We start from the raw sequence: 16,697 nt of genomic DNA on the forward strand, positions 1-16,697 counted from the left end.
GCCCTGTTGTGACCTGCCTATAGATTGGGATGTTTGAATTTCATCTCCGGCCTCCACTAAGAGTCTATTTGAAAGCCTGATGACATCGGCTTTGTGTGGGTGAGGTGGATTTCCCCTATAGTGCATGTCGGCAAAGTAACACTTGAAATGCAAAACACAAACATTTTCTTAACAGTGTTAAATGTCCTCATTATTCAAAGGCATGGAAACAGGCCAGAAACTCTGTTCAGATTACCAGTGAACCATTCAAGCCAGCAGTACAAAAGTAGATATTATAGCATGTGAGAAGGTACAGAGAATCTAAGTGACAACTCCATTGACTGTCGGAACAAAAGCAATGACAGTATAGATAGTTTATAGTACTTAATCCCTATAATCTGAAAGGTGAGAAAGGATCAAGAGGACTGTATTAATTGAAATAGATCTGATTTTAAGATTACGGCTGCTGCTGAGAGATGATCAAGCACACATTTTAAAACAGCGTGTAAAATGGAAAATAATAATTTCTTACCTGACATTGGAATTACTTATCCCAGAAAGAATAATGTCTCAGATGCTGCCTGACCAGGAAATGGTTCAGAAGCAGGGAACTTAAGGTTCTCTCATGTCCTTCAAAAGACAATCAGTACTATTTTAAAGAAAACAATATTAAAAGAAATGAGCCTCAATGGGCTGAAGAGCCTTTTTTCATTCCGTCGTTCCTGATGTTCTTCATAATGTGTCTTTTTTTAAACATTACACCCCTCAATTAACTCATAATTGCTGTCCGTGCTACATGAATTATGCAGCATTTGATGTAAATTCAGATTCCCTGGCACTGAACAAATCTAAGGGCATTTCAGAACCTGGTGTAATTACAAAAGTAATCCCTGTAGACTGAGGAAGAAAATTAATATCATCTACTTTTTTGATCCTGGTTGGTTTGTATGGTACTCCTGTGCTAAGTTCCCCTTGGGCTGCCATGAAAGTGCAATAGCAATGAAGAACCTAAACTGGTGTAAATGAGCATAGTTCAGGAGAAATCGATGGAGCTAACGCAGTTTACACCAGCTGTGGCTCTAACCAGTTTCTCCTGATTCAAATTTTATCCTTGGTGAGTCTCTCCTACTGAACTAAAATCTGAGTGAAAAATATTACTGACAAAACCAAAACAAGTCTTGCAATATACTATGCTCTGTATTATTCAACTGTTGAAAGGTAACACATTTACCCAAAATAGCAGGAACAGGAGGAGGCCAGAGAAAATTAGAGCATTGACATACACGGTAACTTGTAGAACAGTGAAAAAAGGAATATTTATTTAACTCTTTATGTCTGTGTTTATTTTTATAACCATGTTAATAAGAGATAATAAATTAAATATGTTAGGAGGGAGTCCAGACTCTAAGTGATTTCTGATAATCCCTGAATATTAAGAGTCTCTCAATGAATGTAAAAAAAAAATAAAATAGTTATCTAATAAGAATCATGTACATCAATTTTTTTTTTTTCACTCTGCCTAGCACATAAAAATTTATTTCAAACTGGTCTTATGCTGGGAATATATCTGATCAACAAACATCCAGACATTTACTATAGCTTCCAGATTAAAAAAAAAAAAAGCCACCATACTGTTAGCCTTGATATCAAGGTGATGGGTGGGAATTTTGACTAAACACAAGATGAGAGAAAACAAACTAACCATGATAAGGTCCTCAAGATGGAATTCCATATGCATTTCTTAACTAATGTGCTATTTTCAGTGTAGTGAGGAGCAAAGTAACCTATCCTAATTGTCTAATTTTCCAAATCTGCAGATAGTGGTGAGGTATGGTGCGAGGGGAGAGGAGATCCTGGAGAAGCAGAAGCAAGGAATGCTGGGAGGAGCAGCAATAGCAACAGAAATAGACAGAGAAGACAGAAAACAAGGAGGGGAGACAAGAAATCAAGAAGAGATTACAACCGGTATCACAGGTGGCTGGCATGTCAAATCAACAGTTCTTAAAGCCTACAAGCTTTCAGAGCGCGTTTGCCCCAGTTCAAGGGAACGTGGGCTAATGCAAAGCTTTGCACTTAAACAAATTCAATCCTGATATGGAATGAATCCTTCTGGGGGCTCAAATGAAGCATGTGACTGGGAAAAGCCAGTATGGATTCACTAAGGGCAAATCATGCTTGGCAAACCTGATCGCCTTCCATGACAAAGAAACCTGCTCCCTTGATGTGGGGTGAGTGGCGGACATTCTCTAGCTGGATTCCTCCAAGGCTTTTGACATGGTTCCCCAGAGCCTCCTCCTAGAGAAACCAATGTGTTATGGTCTAGACAAGTGGTCTGTGCAGTGGGTGGGGAACCGACTGACAGGCTGCCCCCAGAGGGTGGTGGTAAATGGCTCTCTTTCAAACTGGCAACCTGTCTCAAGTGGGTTCCCACAGGGGTTGATATTGGGGCCAATGCTGTTGAATATCTTCATAAGTGGTCTGGATGATGGGATCAAGTGTGTCGTGATGAAGTTTGCTGATGACACCAAACTGAGTGTGGAAGTGGACACTTTGGAAGGTGGAGCCACTCAGCAGGAAGACCTGGATAGGCTGGAAGAGTGAGCAAACAAGAACATTATGAAGTTCAGCAATGACAAGTGTAAGGTCTTGCACCCAGGAAAACATAATCCAGGAGTGCAGCACAGACTGGGATCTGTCCAGCTGGGGAACAGCTCTGTGGAAAGGGACCTGGGGGTCCTGGTGAACAACAAGCTCAATATGAGTGAACAGTGCGCTGTTCTTGCAAAGACAGACAACAGGGTGCTGGGTTGCATCAACAAGGGCATCACCAGCAGAGATAAAGTCATTATCCCGCTCTACTCAGCGCTTGTCAGGGCACACCTGGAACACCGTGTTCTGTTTTGGTCCCTCCTATACAAAAAAGACGTGAACAGGCTGGAGAGGGTCCAGAAAAGGATCACAAAGATGATCCAAGGACTGGAAAGCCTGCTGTATGAGGAAAGGCTGAGATAAATGGGTTTCTTCAGCCTTGAGGAAAGAAGGCTTAGGGGAGACCTTATCACCATGTTCCAGCATTTAAAGGGTGGCTACAAAGAAGATGGAGACTCCCTTTTTACAAGGGGTCACATGGAAAAGACAAGGGTTAATGGATACAAGTTACTCCCAGGGAAATTACGATTGGACACAAGAGGAAAATTTTTCACATTGAGAATAATCAGCCATATTATCAGCCAGGGAAGTGGTGGGTTCCCCAACGTTGGACACTTTCAAGATTCAGCTGTAAAGGGTGCTGGGCCATGTTGTCTAGATCGTGCTTTTGTCAATAAGGTTGGACCAGATGATCCCTGAGGTCCCTTCCTACCTGGTATTCTATGATTCTATGAAATTTGACACTGAGCTTGACTAAATTAAATCTTGAGCATTCACAACTTATTTTTCCTTCAGTATAAGAACATATAAAAATACAAGATAATGCTGAAGAGAATTTTGTCCAGAAAGCCTCAAATCCCACACTAGCAGTTGACATATAGAGATCCCTTAAGAGTCTGGGGAAAGTAAGTCTAGTAAGACTCTCTTCAAACATGTTTTTCCCTTAGTTTAATTAAATATTTTCAACACAACCATCAACATAAATAAAACCAGTTCCTTTAACTACTTCAGCTCAACCGTAGCTCAAACAGACTCAGTGATATTCTTTTATCTTAATCTATTTAACAAAGATGTGCTGTAACCAGTGCACTTACAAGAGAGCAGAATTTCTGAAATGCACCAAGCACAACTAATAAGATTATGATCTTCAGCAACTTTGTCATTGTATTTGCTGTGCCCAACCACTCTAAGAAGCTTCTGAGACTGCACAAATAGGAGGGAAGATGGGTTATAAGGCCATGCAGCGGCTGTGTTTAGCATCCTGCTATTGACCGTGCTGTCAGGGATATTTATGCAGGCCTTCTGATGTATTACCCAAGTAGCTTATGATCTTTAATAAAAGGTGTGTATGAAATACAGAAATGTGAAAATTTCTACTTTACAGAAGATGGGCGAGAGTCAAGAAAGAAGATGTGATTTTCCTGAGAAAACTCAAAAAAAAAATTAGTGAAATCAAGGGTACTGAATTCAGCATGGGCAATCTTAGGCTTCCTCCTCTACAACACAGGTTCAGGAAAAGTCCACTTCCAGTTTTAACCTGGCAATCATGCTCTTTTATGTAACAAGGGGGAGGGGCGGAAGGGAGAGTCGAATCCAGCTCCTCTGTCAATATGCTGTAAACACAGAACTTTTTGCTAGGATAAAGATTTGAGGAGTTAAACTGAGTAGATGCTAAGTGCCATACAACTAAAAAAAGTTACTAAAAAAATTGCTACCAACGTTCCTCATCCTTAGTCTTTCTGGCTTCTGGGTGGTTGTTATCCTCACTGCCCATACAGGGAATCATTAATATTATCCTTGCTTTGCTGCCTTTTTGTCTGCCCCTCCCCCTTCTTTTATCTCTTCATATAGAGACAAGTGCTGTAGTCTCTAATGAAATCTGAAGTATAACCGTCTAATTGCTAATCAGCCAGTAGAGAGTGGCTGATAAAGCAAAATTCCAGGATGACTTCTAGTTGAGAGTGTATAAAATAAGGCAAAATTGATGTTTGGTGTACTTTTACCATAACTTCTCTTTCTGGGTACTTATAGCCTTAAAACCATACTCTTAAAATCAAATATCCTTCATTTTCAACAAACATTGTTATTACAAATTGGAATTCAATTGATGGTTTTCATTGACTTTAACTGGACCAACAGTTAAATGACTTGGCCAAGGTTGTAAGGGAAGCCTGTATGAAGATGAGGAAGATTTTATTAGCTGTACACATTAACATTTTTTCTCTCTGGCTGTGACAGCTGTAAAATTTATTGTCAGTTCCTAGGTAGTACTCTGTGTTGCTATCCTGAAATAATCTGATGCAAAATTATTTGCCTTCAGTGTTTTGGGGGTTCTATTTGTTGGTTGTTTTTTTTTTTTTAATGTCCTAAAAAGATGAGGGAATCTGACTTTATTTCCTGAAACTTGGAGGTAAAGTTGCATTGCTACTGAAACAAAATTCAAGAGTAATTATGTTTCTGTCTAAATATTTGTCAGTAAAGCTTTTCACTGCTGCCTCCCCCTTCAAAGTCTGCTACATTCAAAATAGTTAGTCACACCACGGAGCACAGAGATTCCTTTCTGAACATTAGCCATCCAATCCAGCTTTTTTTAGAAGCCACCAAGAAAACGGTGACCCCTTCCACACACATATAATACAGACAGTCACTCATGCATTAACAGCCATAAACCCCCAAAGGTCGTTTCCATGACAACCCCAGGGTCCTTAATGACCCTGACAGTTCAATGATTTTGTTTTGTTTGAGAGTGAAGGAATAATAAGTCTTCTCCCATCACCCCCTACCCCCTCCGCTGCACTGATATGCTGTTCATTATCTGATCCTGGGCTCAGCCCTGGAGACAGAGCGGCAGCCAGCTCTGAAAGACAAGAGCCGCGCTGCAGACAAAGAGCAGCGAAGGAGCCGAGCGTGCTCAGCATACTGCAGCAGCACCAGCCTCATTAATTCCATCACTAGCCCAACGAGTTTAAGCGGGTGCCAGGGGTATTACAATAGTTTGTAGCAATATGTTGCATAAGTGAGCCCCAAATCACTGTACAGTTATTTAGAAAGTACATCTTGCATACCACTAGCAGGAGTGATTTTATTAATGATGTGTACCAGAAACACAATAAGACATTGCAGCTAGTCTGCAGCAAGACCTATAATTTTAATGATGTGATGAATAAGGCAATTAATGTACTTCAATCTATTTCCCATATGTATCATATTTAACTTCAGAAAACTAAAGAGATATCCAAGAGAAAGAAGTATAATAATGCATCACTAAATGAGCAGGCTATTCCTAATGCTCTGAATGCACGTTTCTTAGTTCTGCTCTTCAGCTGAACCTTCTATTCTTTAATTAGAAATCAGCTACAGGCATATGCAGACTTCCATTCCCAATATTAAACACAGTGTATTCATTAAATGGTCTAGAAACTGGCTCATTGTTGATCTGTTGTCATTCCTTACGAAATTCCACTAAAAGCCGCTTCCATTGTTTACATGAAATTATATACATTCATTTGATCGCATTCCAGCATTATCTCATTGCATCTATTCTCTTACTAGTGCCACATTAAACCAGCTCTTTGGTGACCTATTTTATGGACGGATGGATCTAAATTGCCTTCGTTTTCCTTCACGTCATAGATCAACTGTGCATTGAACATAAATGGTATAAATTACAGCTTCCAAAAGGTTTCTCTAACTAGTATCAATGGCCATTGGCCCTACAGCTTTCAGAGTGGCTGCAAGTTGTAATCGTGTGGAGAGGCCACAGTTGTGTCTTCCTCTTCCCACTTGTACAGAGACCTCAGGGCAGCCTACTGGGGCTGAAACACTCCCTATGCCTGGAAAGAAAGTCCCCAGTCTTTCTGTATCAATAAATACGTTACTGTTAAGACAGCTTTGTACCTGTGATGTAAGAGGTGATCCAACCTTTCTAATGACAGAGAGAGAAGCCTTTAACATGCTTTAGAACAAGTTATAATCATTTCTCTGTATTCAACTTTATTAGATAAGGTTCAGTCCTCCGATCTGTTGAAGTCCTTAACTCCAGATGGCTTCAGGAGAAACTTGGTATGGTACAATACTTCAGGGTACGCTCATCCCTCGGAACACAGGCCCCATAATGTAGCCATCCATAAGGACTGTCCCTAACTTCTTAATTCAACACTCTGCCTTTTATCCAGAAAAATATTTTAGGCAAATAAGTATTCCCAAAGGAAGCCATCTCCCCCAGTACCTGAAGTCAATGATCTGCTTGAATTTTTCCTGCTAATCATATGTTTACATTCAGTCTTTATAAGTTATTCGATACTTTATGGGACAGAAAAATTAAAAAGAAGAATATAAAATTTTGCTTTATTCTGAAGAGTGGAATCCAACGTGAAGCAAACTAGTTACAGAGGAAGTCAGAGTTAGGACTGGAGCGCAGGCACTAGACCCTTCTGCACTTTCCTGGCACTCAATTTCCACTCCCTCAAATATAATGATACGCCTTTTAATCTTGCCTTCACTCAGTTTATTCCTCTTCACTACAACCTAATGCAAGGTCACTGGAAAGTCAGAGGCAGCACAGCAACCTCCAAGCCTCATGCAGGAAGGAAAACAGATTTAAAGAAAAAAGTTAGCATCTTGCTTCTGCAGCTAATCGTTCACAGCAGCATGTCTTGATTGTATACTACAAAGGAAATCCAAACTATAGCTTACAGACGTACTATAGCCTATGCGCTCCCCAAACATGACATTTCCTCCTGCCTGCTATCTATGTTTCTCTCCATGTTGGCAGAGCTTTCAAAGTTCTGCAGAGCTTCCCCACAGAGCAAAGTACACGCCTTCCTAAACAAGTCCTTTGCCTCTCAGTTTTATTACCATGTTCTACGCATACCCTGTGTTACGTGGAAGAAATCTTGGTCTGATAGCAATTAAATATGCCCAGAGGCATGGATTCTCTCCTCCAAGCGTGCATGCAGTTCTCATTTGTGTTTATTTATGGCAGCTATGCACCTTATCATAAGGAGGAGCAGGAAGATGGCTAAAAGTATCTAACCTGGGGAAAACCTAGCTGGGGAGCGCAATGATGTTCTGTGCATGTACATAGGATGCAGTCCTCTGATTCCACCTAGTTTTCATAAATAACGTAAAGTCTTAGGTCAGGATTTTTATACAGCCTCCAAGTGTAACTACACTGTCTGTTTCTGGCCCTAGAAACGGTATAACACAAGCAGCTATAAAACACAATGTGTAACCCTGCAGAAATTTGGAGAGTTTTTATTATTTTTGTCACAACTAGAACTACTCAGATAACCTGGATGAGATTAGGACCGCACTGAAGAGTCTCTCCTCAGAAAACACGTAGCATAAGTGTCTCTTCCCCAGTAAGCTTAGACACGAAACAGGCAAGACAGACAAAAGAAGCGGTTATCTCCATTCCACACACAAGCAGCAGAGGCATATACAGATGAAGTCACTTTCCTAAGATTACAATGACAGGAAGCAGGAATAGACAGCAAATTTCCTGAAATCTATCCCAGCTCTTTCACTACACAAACAACTTTCCCCCAATCTGAAAGCTTCCCCTCCCATCTTGTTTGCTTCAACCATTCACAAAACAAAAATAGATCCAACAGCATTTTTTTGGGGATTCCCTCTTTCTCACATTGTTTCACCTTGTTACAGTCACATAGCACATAGTAACAAATAACTGTTCAAATTCCTTTGCCATCAGGGAACAAAAGACTCCCACTGGACCAGGTTCTACTACCTTTTAGGAGGGAAACCCTACCTAGAAAGTGAAAGATTGTAGCAATATACAGGACATGTCCCTGCAGCTTTCACTTCTGTTTATAATTCCAATTTGCAGGGACAATTCTCAAAGTTGTTATTGTACACAATTATATACAAAACAAGTGTGGTGCTGAAAGAAGAGAAGAAAAATGTGGTTTAAATAGAAGGACCACGTGGGATGTGGCACATCTGAATATGTATAAGGCAAGACTTTCCCAAGAGAATGTTAGTAATGACAGGAAAAACATCAGCAATACAGTGTCTGCAAACCATGATTAATGCCTTCCAACACCGCAACTATTAAGTATGATTTTATTCATTTATTTGGAAAATTTAGGATTTCAAGTTTTCACATACATTCTGTCTTGTGAAATAAAATTCCCACAAAATAAAAGGAGTTTCATGGCTAGATCAGACATCTAGGAGTGAGGACTGGAGGATTCTATTCCTTATTTTGCTACCGACCTGTATGAGTCTGAGCAAGCCACTTCACCTAAGCTTCTGTAAAGTGTGTCCTAAATGTCTCAGGTGATGTGAAATGTACTTAGGGTTACAAAACTTTTTAAGATAACCAGACGGATGATGATTCAAAGTGAGGATAAGTGTAAGGTAGTCTTAGTTATGCACAGTTAATTATTTACATTAACGTAGTACCTCTTTTTGCTTATATATAAAATAAATTTATGTTGAACCAAAGAGAGAAATTTCTTGAAGGGGTGTAATTTAAGGAGCCATTTGAAACTCAGAAATAAGCATTTCCCTTTTTTTTAATGGTGCTGCTCATAGCTATAATTTCCATGGTAATGAAAAGACAGGCACCTGAAATCAGTGTTAGAATAACAGGCCTTTTCCATTTCATTGTTAGGAGCAGGACAATAACTGCTAAAGTTCAGACAGCAGACCTGAAAAAACATTTTTTTATTACCTAGCTTGCTAAAATGTAATCTCTGGCAATTTGCCCAGGACTCCTAAGGTTGAATCAGAAGACACTACTGTTATTCCTCTCAGTACTAGTTGTTTGTGCTAGTCTAGGCACAGTTTGATGTCAAGAAGCAGGCTTCTACTGCCAGGAAGACAGGTATTTAACACTGGAATAAAATACACTGAACCACAGCAAACCCAAGCTTTGATGCTCTTCTTCATTATATTGGAATTATCACGAAACTTGGACATATACTGTACTTATTTTACCAACATAAAGTGGTTCTACATTATTCACAGAATCGTTATCAAGTTAGACATGATTTCTTTAGGTTGTGCAACTAATGACAAGCAAGTATTCTTTTCCTCAAACAACAAAGTATTTACAATTAAAACCTAGTGCTTGGCATGGTACAAAAAGAAAGTGCCAATGGAGGAATAAAGTGTTTAGCAGAGGTAAAGAAGAAGGTGTTTACATGCTTTAAACCCCAGGGATTATATTCATTTATTTGACCAGGAACTGGAATCCTCTTTCCCAAAGCGATCTTGGCACTTTGAAGAGCAAGTTTTCAGAGGTTCTAGGTGTGATTTTCAAAGGGTGTAATCACATACATGTCTGCTACCTACAAAAATCAACAGCTGAAGTGCATGAAAACCCCACTTAAGGTGAGGTTGTCGATTGCTTCTGTTGGATGCATATGTAAAAAAAAAATAAAATGAAAATACAATCTCAATTCCAAGATAACCCTAGTGACAATTACATTTCAAAAGCACCAAAGTTTCCTGTAAACCCTGGACAAGCAGAGAAACACTTAATTTTTGATGGCACTGTCAAAAGCCATAGCCACTGTCAGGTAAACTACCTAATCTCCTACTTAAGTCCCAGAAAAAAATCACAAATCAGATGCTTTTCCTCAATGTATTTCACCTTACCTTCTCAGAACATGTACAGCCACCCACAGAACACCAATTCTTCATCCATTTTACCCAGTAGTTTTAACCTCTTTTTAAGCACTATGTGAAAGGGTACAGCCATCAGCCGTTCCTTTCAGTGTGTTTTTGAGTGAAAGGGAACATGACTTCCTTCTTTTGCCTGGAATTCATTCCTAGGAGTGCATATTTGTTTTGTCCAGTGCTTCTAAGAAACAACCTATTGCAAATGTAGGTGGAGAAAGGCACAGTCTGAGGATGAGTTAACCATAAGACAGACAGGTAATAGTTCCGTTCTTAAAAAGATGGAGGAAGTTCTAGGTATGAGTAGAAGCAGCACATTCATTACACACAACTGTGAAGAACAAGACAGCTGAGCTGTGGTAGAGAAGGGATTGTACTATTGGGATGAGTAGCATGAATTCTGTCAAAGTTCAGTATCAAGTATTTGAAGCCCCTTGAGGCTTTGGGCCTATGCTTTTTGATTTATGTCAGTCATTTGCAAGTTAGTTTTGAGAGTGCTGAATCCAAGTCCCTCCTGCAAATCCAGCCTTTGAAAATGTCGTACCTTTAAAAATCTGGCTTTCAGATTCAATAGTTCCTGCCCCATGTCCTATTATCAAGATTATTTAATCTGTTAAAAATCCTGACCAAGCAATCAAACATTCTGTACTTCCTACTACCACCAGTCTGGGAAACCAGCTCTTGTGCTTCAGCTCAGCTGAATTCCAACCTGGCCCTAACAGGAAGATACCTCAAAGGAACTAATTCTTGAGAGCATGAGATTTCAAAGCAGCTGAGTGTACACTAATTTCAAAATTTCTGATTACCTTTTCATTATAATGCAATTGCATGAAATTACCTACTTTTTTTGAACCATTAGGATGCACCTGAGGGCAAAACATTCCCAAGATGACACAGGTAAGCCAATAATGTGTTTGAATTTCTGATTCTAATCTGTATTAAAAAAACATTTTTTTAAGAGACCTTTATTTTCTTCTAATTCTGAGAAAATAAGTTGTTGACCTGCTCTCCTAAACCAGTTTATGAAAAGCATAAAAGTTTACCTAAAAAGCATTGAAGTTTTCCAGACATGAGGGATCATGCCTGGTACAAACATCCTGCTTCAACCAACCCTTCCTAAGCATCACTACCCTTGACTGTGCGCTCTACCAGCCACAAGAAATAACATATTACAGCACACCTTCTTTACCACCCAGTGAACATCTGGAACAGGGATCCAGCTCTGGTCGGCTTTATTAAATCAAAGCCAGAAACCCTAATAAAAGTTTTGCAATTGGTTTCAACAAGAATGAAATTCTTGTTGAATTGTGAGAATGCTTTTAAGCTCTTCTAATCAAGTTATCTATGGTCACCTTACTAATTCATCCCCAGAGAAGTGATCTAGATCTTCACCTCTCCACACCTACATTAGGCAAAGAAAAACTTTTTATCTTGTATATCTCTTTTCATTTTCTATCTCTAATTAGTTTGCTTTGCTTCTTTTGTGACTGATGAGAGCAATAACAGTAACCCCACGTGTCAATAAGCATTAGTTAAAAAAATCAGGAGATGAGTTTTAAAAAGCAAGAGATTTTTGCTTTCAGTTTTGGAGCTTTATACTGTGTGACAGAAAGTTTTGCGAGCTTGCCACATGGAGATAGTTTGAACTTAGCAAACCTTTTCTTCATTTTGTAAGTAGTTATAAGACAGCTCTCGTGGCAGCACAGCACTGGAAATGGAGGAGGCAGCACTGACAAATCTGACTTAGCAGTAGAATCTTCTTTACTGTTGGATTTTTTTCTACTTTCCTCTCGCTCTTGTGCTTTGCAGCACATCTGAACCTTTTTATCCCTTTCATATTGTGTTTCCCAAACATGTATGCTATAACGTCTCTCCTATTTTAAGGCAGGGCATCCAGTGTTTCAATTAATATGAAATTCAATGATCTATCTTTTTAGATTTTTTTATAAAATTCCTAAAAAATATACTTTCTAGTATAGCTGTATCTATGCCTGCACATATTTCCGTGTATATCCATTCACATGCTTCCATAGGAACATACATTTCAGTAGAAAACATTTTCGTTAAAAGATTCTCAGATTACTCACCTATTCTGTCATACCAAGGACTAAATTTACTGTTTCCATTAATCCGTGAACATTGCAGTATGCTGCTACCATTGCCATCACGAACACATTTTGTAAGCAAGGCCACGCTACGCTTGTAGACCAAATGGTGTATGCCAAATGATTATGCAGGCCTTGAGGCACTCTGAGTGCATAAACATTTACAGTACAACAGATCTTTGGCCAAGTGGCCAAGTAATTGATTACAGGGCTATGAATGTCACTGGGTTTTATTTATAAAAATCCCATAACACTGGCTGTACTTCATGCAGAACTAGCACTGGCAGGTTTTAAAAGTAGGATGCTCTTAGGTGAATTCAGGAGCAAGCAATCTTTGGAGTGAATTGTGTAGAACAAATAGGAGCAGGTCTCAACTCAGCTATCATTTTTCCTGAATTCGTGATATCTGAAAATTAGGCAAATGTATTACAAAGATACCCAGTCTTGCTCTAGCGTAAGTGAACATGAAGAGGACTTCTCTATGGGGAACATTACAAGAAAAACCCAATGGCATTGATTTATGTTAAAAATAATTTAAGAGAAAAAAGATAAAACACGTCAGAAATATTTTAAAATAAAACCAATTGAATGCTAGCTTCAAACACAGACATTGAATAGCAAATGTCAGATGTTGCACAAGGGATACATTATTATAGGAAGCATTTTTTCAGTACTATTTACTTTTTCCATCAAATCTTAGTTAACGGTTTTGAAAGGTATGAAAAAAATTCTGTGAAAAAGCAGAACGATATACAGTGATAGCATTAAGCCTATTAATGTAGCAACTCATTCAAAAATGCACATAACAACACACTCAAGTATCCTTTTCTGGAGCTGAATTTGCTGTCCTGATTAATTCTCAGTTTAAATCATTTTTTTTTTCCTTTCTCATGCTTCTTAGCTGGACAAAAAGAACGTGTGGGTGTTCCTTAATCCGCTTCAGTGCAGTCAGACAGAAAGGGTAAACTCACCTTGAATAACTGAAAGACAAGGCAAGCTGTAGGTTGGAGGCAATGACCGGTTGTTTGCAAAATAACTACCTGTCTAAAACCTATGCCTTTGTAGAGCTGGTGAAGAACGTGCTACACTCCACAGCAGTTGTCACAAATCTGCTGTCGCAAAAGTACCAACTCACATACTCTAAAAGCGGTGTCCAGACACTATTCCCTACAGGCTATATGATTCCTGCTCTTTCTACTTTCCTTGAATCTCTGCATTACAGGTCTAGTTTCCTTTTAAGCATCACCTCCATCAGAGATATGCATTTTTGTGAGCAGAGGGAACTGTGAGCTTCTTTGTGTTTAGCAGGACAGCAGTGGGGCAGAAAGCTTGTTCCAGAGTTCTGAGTTTACTAGGTGACACCACCCCACCGGCTGTGTCCAAACACAGGTACATTCTGAGAGAAAAATGATGCATTGTTCAAAGTAAGTAAACAGTAAAAAACCCCAGATTTGTACAGTTCTTACTATATTTGTAAATGGCTAATAATGAATACAGTGAAAAACTGAATAGATAATAATTCTGTGTCTCAGTTTTGATTGCTCTGCTAACCTTCTTCCAAGCAAAACTACCCAGGAAGGATAGGGTTCTGGGTTTAATACCCAAACCTCTTTTTCTAGAACACTGACACTAGACATGGCACCAATACTAAATGCTGCAATTTAAAATTAAACAGATGAAATCAATTTACCCATGATATAACTAGAAAAGAATTTAGGAAGACTTGTGGTATGTAATATTTACAGTACAGTAACACCCAGAATTACGGTAAACACTGTTCAAGTACTCTGTGACTGTTAGGAGCAATGCCAAGCTACTTCCTGGCAACTCAATGGACCTGAAGAATACAAAGGTGGTTTTGGGTTTGCTTTGCTTCCCTTGAGGTCCTGCCCTGAACAAAGGTTAGCCAGACTACATCCAAGGTCTCAGAACAGCTAATATGTTTTTCTTTGTGCAGGATCTGTAATTGGAAAGGTTTTGGAGCAGCAGGAGGGCAACCACGCAGTTCTGAGAGACTAGATAGCGCATTTCATCTGTCACACAAACAAGAAACAAATCACTTCCAGTGGTAAGAAGCCAACAGCAGCATCTCTAGAATAGATATGGAACAGAACTGCTGCTGTTAGAAATGATAAAGACCTATTGATCTGCTAGCCCAGCCACCTGCAAATTTCAGACTGCACTCTACAGGATGTCTGCTATTGGTTTTTTTTTTTCTAGACTGGTTTCAAAAGACTACATATTGACGATCCCACCACTCCCCTTGAGGTTTTATTCCAATTTTCACTTATCTCCCTGTCAAGGGCCAGGGGGGATTGCTTGATATCCTGCCTAAATTATAAGTTCCTTAGTCTGTAACTGGATGTTCCTTTAAATAATTTCTTGTCTTCTTGATGTTTACTCCCCTACAGAAAGGTATCCTTTTTACCTTTATTTACCCAGCTTTGATATTGCCTCAGAAATCAGCCCTCCCCCCCCGCCCCCCGTCCCCCCCCCCCCCCGCCCAGTGGTCATCCTGGTCAAATTTTCTGGTTTCCTTTTTCAGGTTGTTAGACTCTTTCTCTCCAAGCTATGTGGGCAGCATAATTCTAGCAATCAGCTGTCCAGGATGACAGGCACAGAGAATAAGAGAAATCCAAGAGCGGAAGGACCTAATTAATAGAAAACTAGGAGAAGCATGTAAATGCAGGGTGTCAGAGCTTAAAATGAAAATGGGGAAAAACACATTGGTTTTTTTTTTTAGAACCTTTGTAATTGTTTCATGTCAGAAGCGCCCAAGGCTAACCAGCCTTTAGTGGATTGATAAAGGACCAATGTGTCGGCTCTTATTTAGTGGAAGAACCCAATTAATTATTATACAGAATTAGATGCCATTTAGCATTGCTTATATTACTGATGACTCGCTAATTTGGCTGGCTCTGATGTAATTACAATTAATTTACGTCCTTAATCCTAATGCTCTAACCTGGCTTTGATTTAATCAGGCGATGTGGAGGTATCACAATCAAAGCAGCATTGAGGAACTCACTGCTAAAGAGAGATAATTACACCTTACAAAACATATCCTTCCTACCACTCACATGTCTTGAAACACTGAATTCTCAGTCAGAAAATATCAGATAGCAAAGCCTAGTTAAAGTGCAGAGAAGAACTGAGGACAGTGCTCAAAATTCTTCTTTCCCTTCTCTCAGAATATGCAAGAATAGTTCTAGCTATTTAGCTGCATTCTACAGATCTCTGGATAAGCCTGAAGAACGGGTAAATCTTCACGCCATGCCATCGAGACAGGACAGGCGACAGACAGTAAAGCTGAACTGCCTATAACATGTAGAAGAACATATCAGTGCAAATTAAAATAATAGCAACAAAGAGCTCAATCCAGGTTTGCCTTGGGGGAAAGACAAAGCAAAAGCAAGTAATGATCTCTTTCTGGGGATGCTGGTCTTTTGCACCCCTTACGCATCCCTAGTTGTCAGCTCCCCTTGGCCCTTTACCACTGTAGCAGCTTTAAGATTGCTGTTCCCTCTGTCTCATCCCAGAAAGACTGGATTTACAAGGCATCCTAAAGGTGAGGAGAGACAAACAGGTCTCTCTCTGAGCCATTTCTACACTTGTTAGAGAGGTCCCTTGCTGTTGTTTTGTTTTCTGGTACAAGGGAGACAAGCAGTTTTGAGGAATTAGTCTTCAGGTGCTTTCTGAGAAACCAGATACAAGGCAAGCCTGGATCCATAGCATGTCATTTTGTTGTGAATTTCCTTCCCTCCTTTTCTCTTGCTTCCTGATTTCCCACTGGGCTGGAGATCTGCCCCCAGGCCCTTATAATACAATGTAGTCTCTGCCTCGTTTTCTGCTATTACTACTCTTTTTATACTCCTGTGTTGCATAGGTCTGAGAACTTTCCTGCTTGTTATATTTCTACACTGCTAAACTATTAATCCATAGGTCATTAAGTTAATTTAAGTAATTCTTGGGGAGGTATTTTATCTACTTATTCACTATTTAGCATATACCTTACATGTGCCCTACTATGAAAAGCTTCTTTGCTGCTGCTGAATTGAAAAGCACAGAAAGTTTCTCTCTCTCCCTTGGAGGCCAGCCTGTCAAAAAAACAAGTGACTTCAGCTGAAGAAAGAATACCAGAGCAGAATGCATGTGGGGGCACTGCAAACCTGCTTATTCCTTTGAAAACAGCACATCTTCTTTCAGCCCAGAAGAGCATTTGTTAGTGAGGTTATCCTAAGACTGGAAGTTAGATGGCTCACAAGCTGGAATGCCAGAAAGCATAAGGGGAATTTCATTTCAGTTACCTTGGTTATG

Source organism: Larus michahellis, chromosome 6 (genome assembly GCF_964199755.1).
Source record: "Larus michahellis chromosome 6, bLarMic1.1, whole genome shotgun sequence".
NCBI classification, from domain to species: Eukaryota; Metazoa; Chordata; class Aves; order Charadriiformes; family Laridae; genus Larus; species Larus michahellis.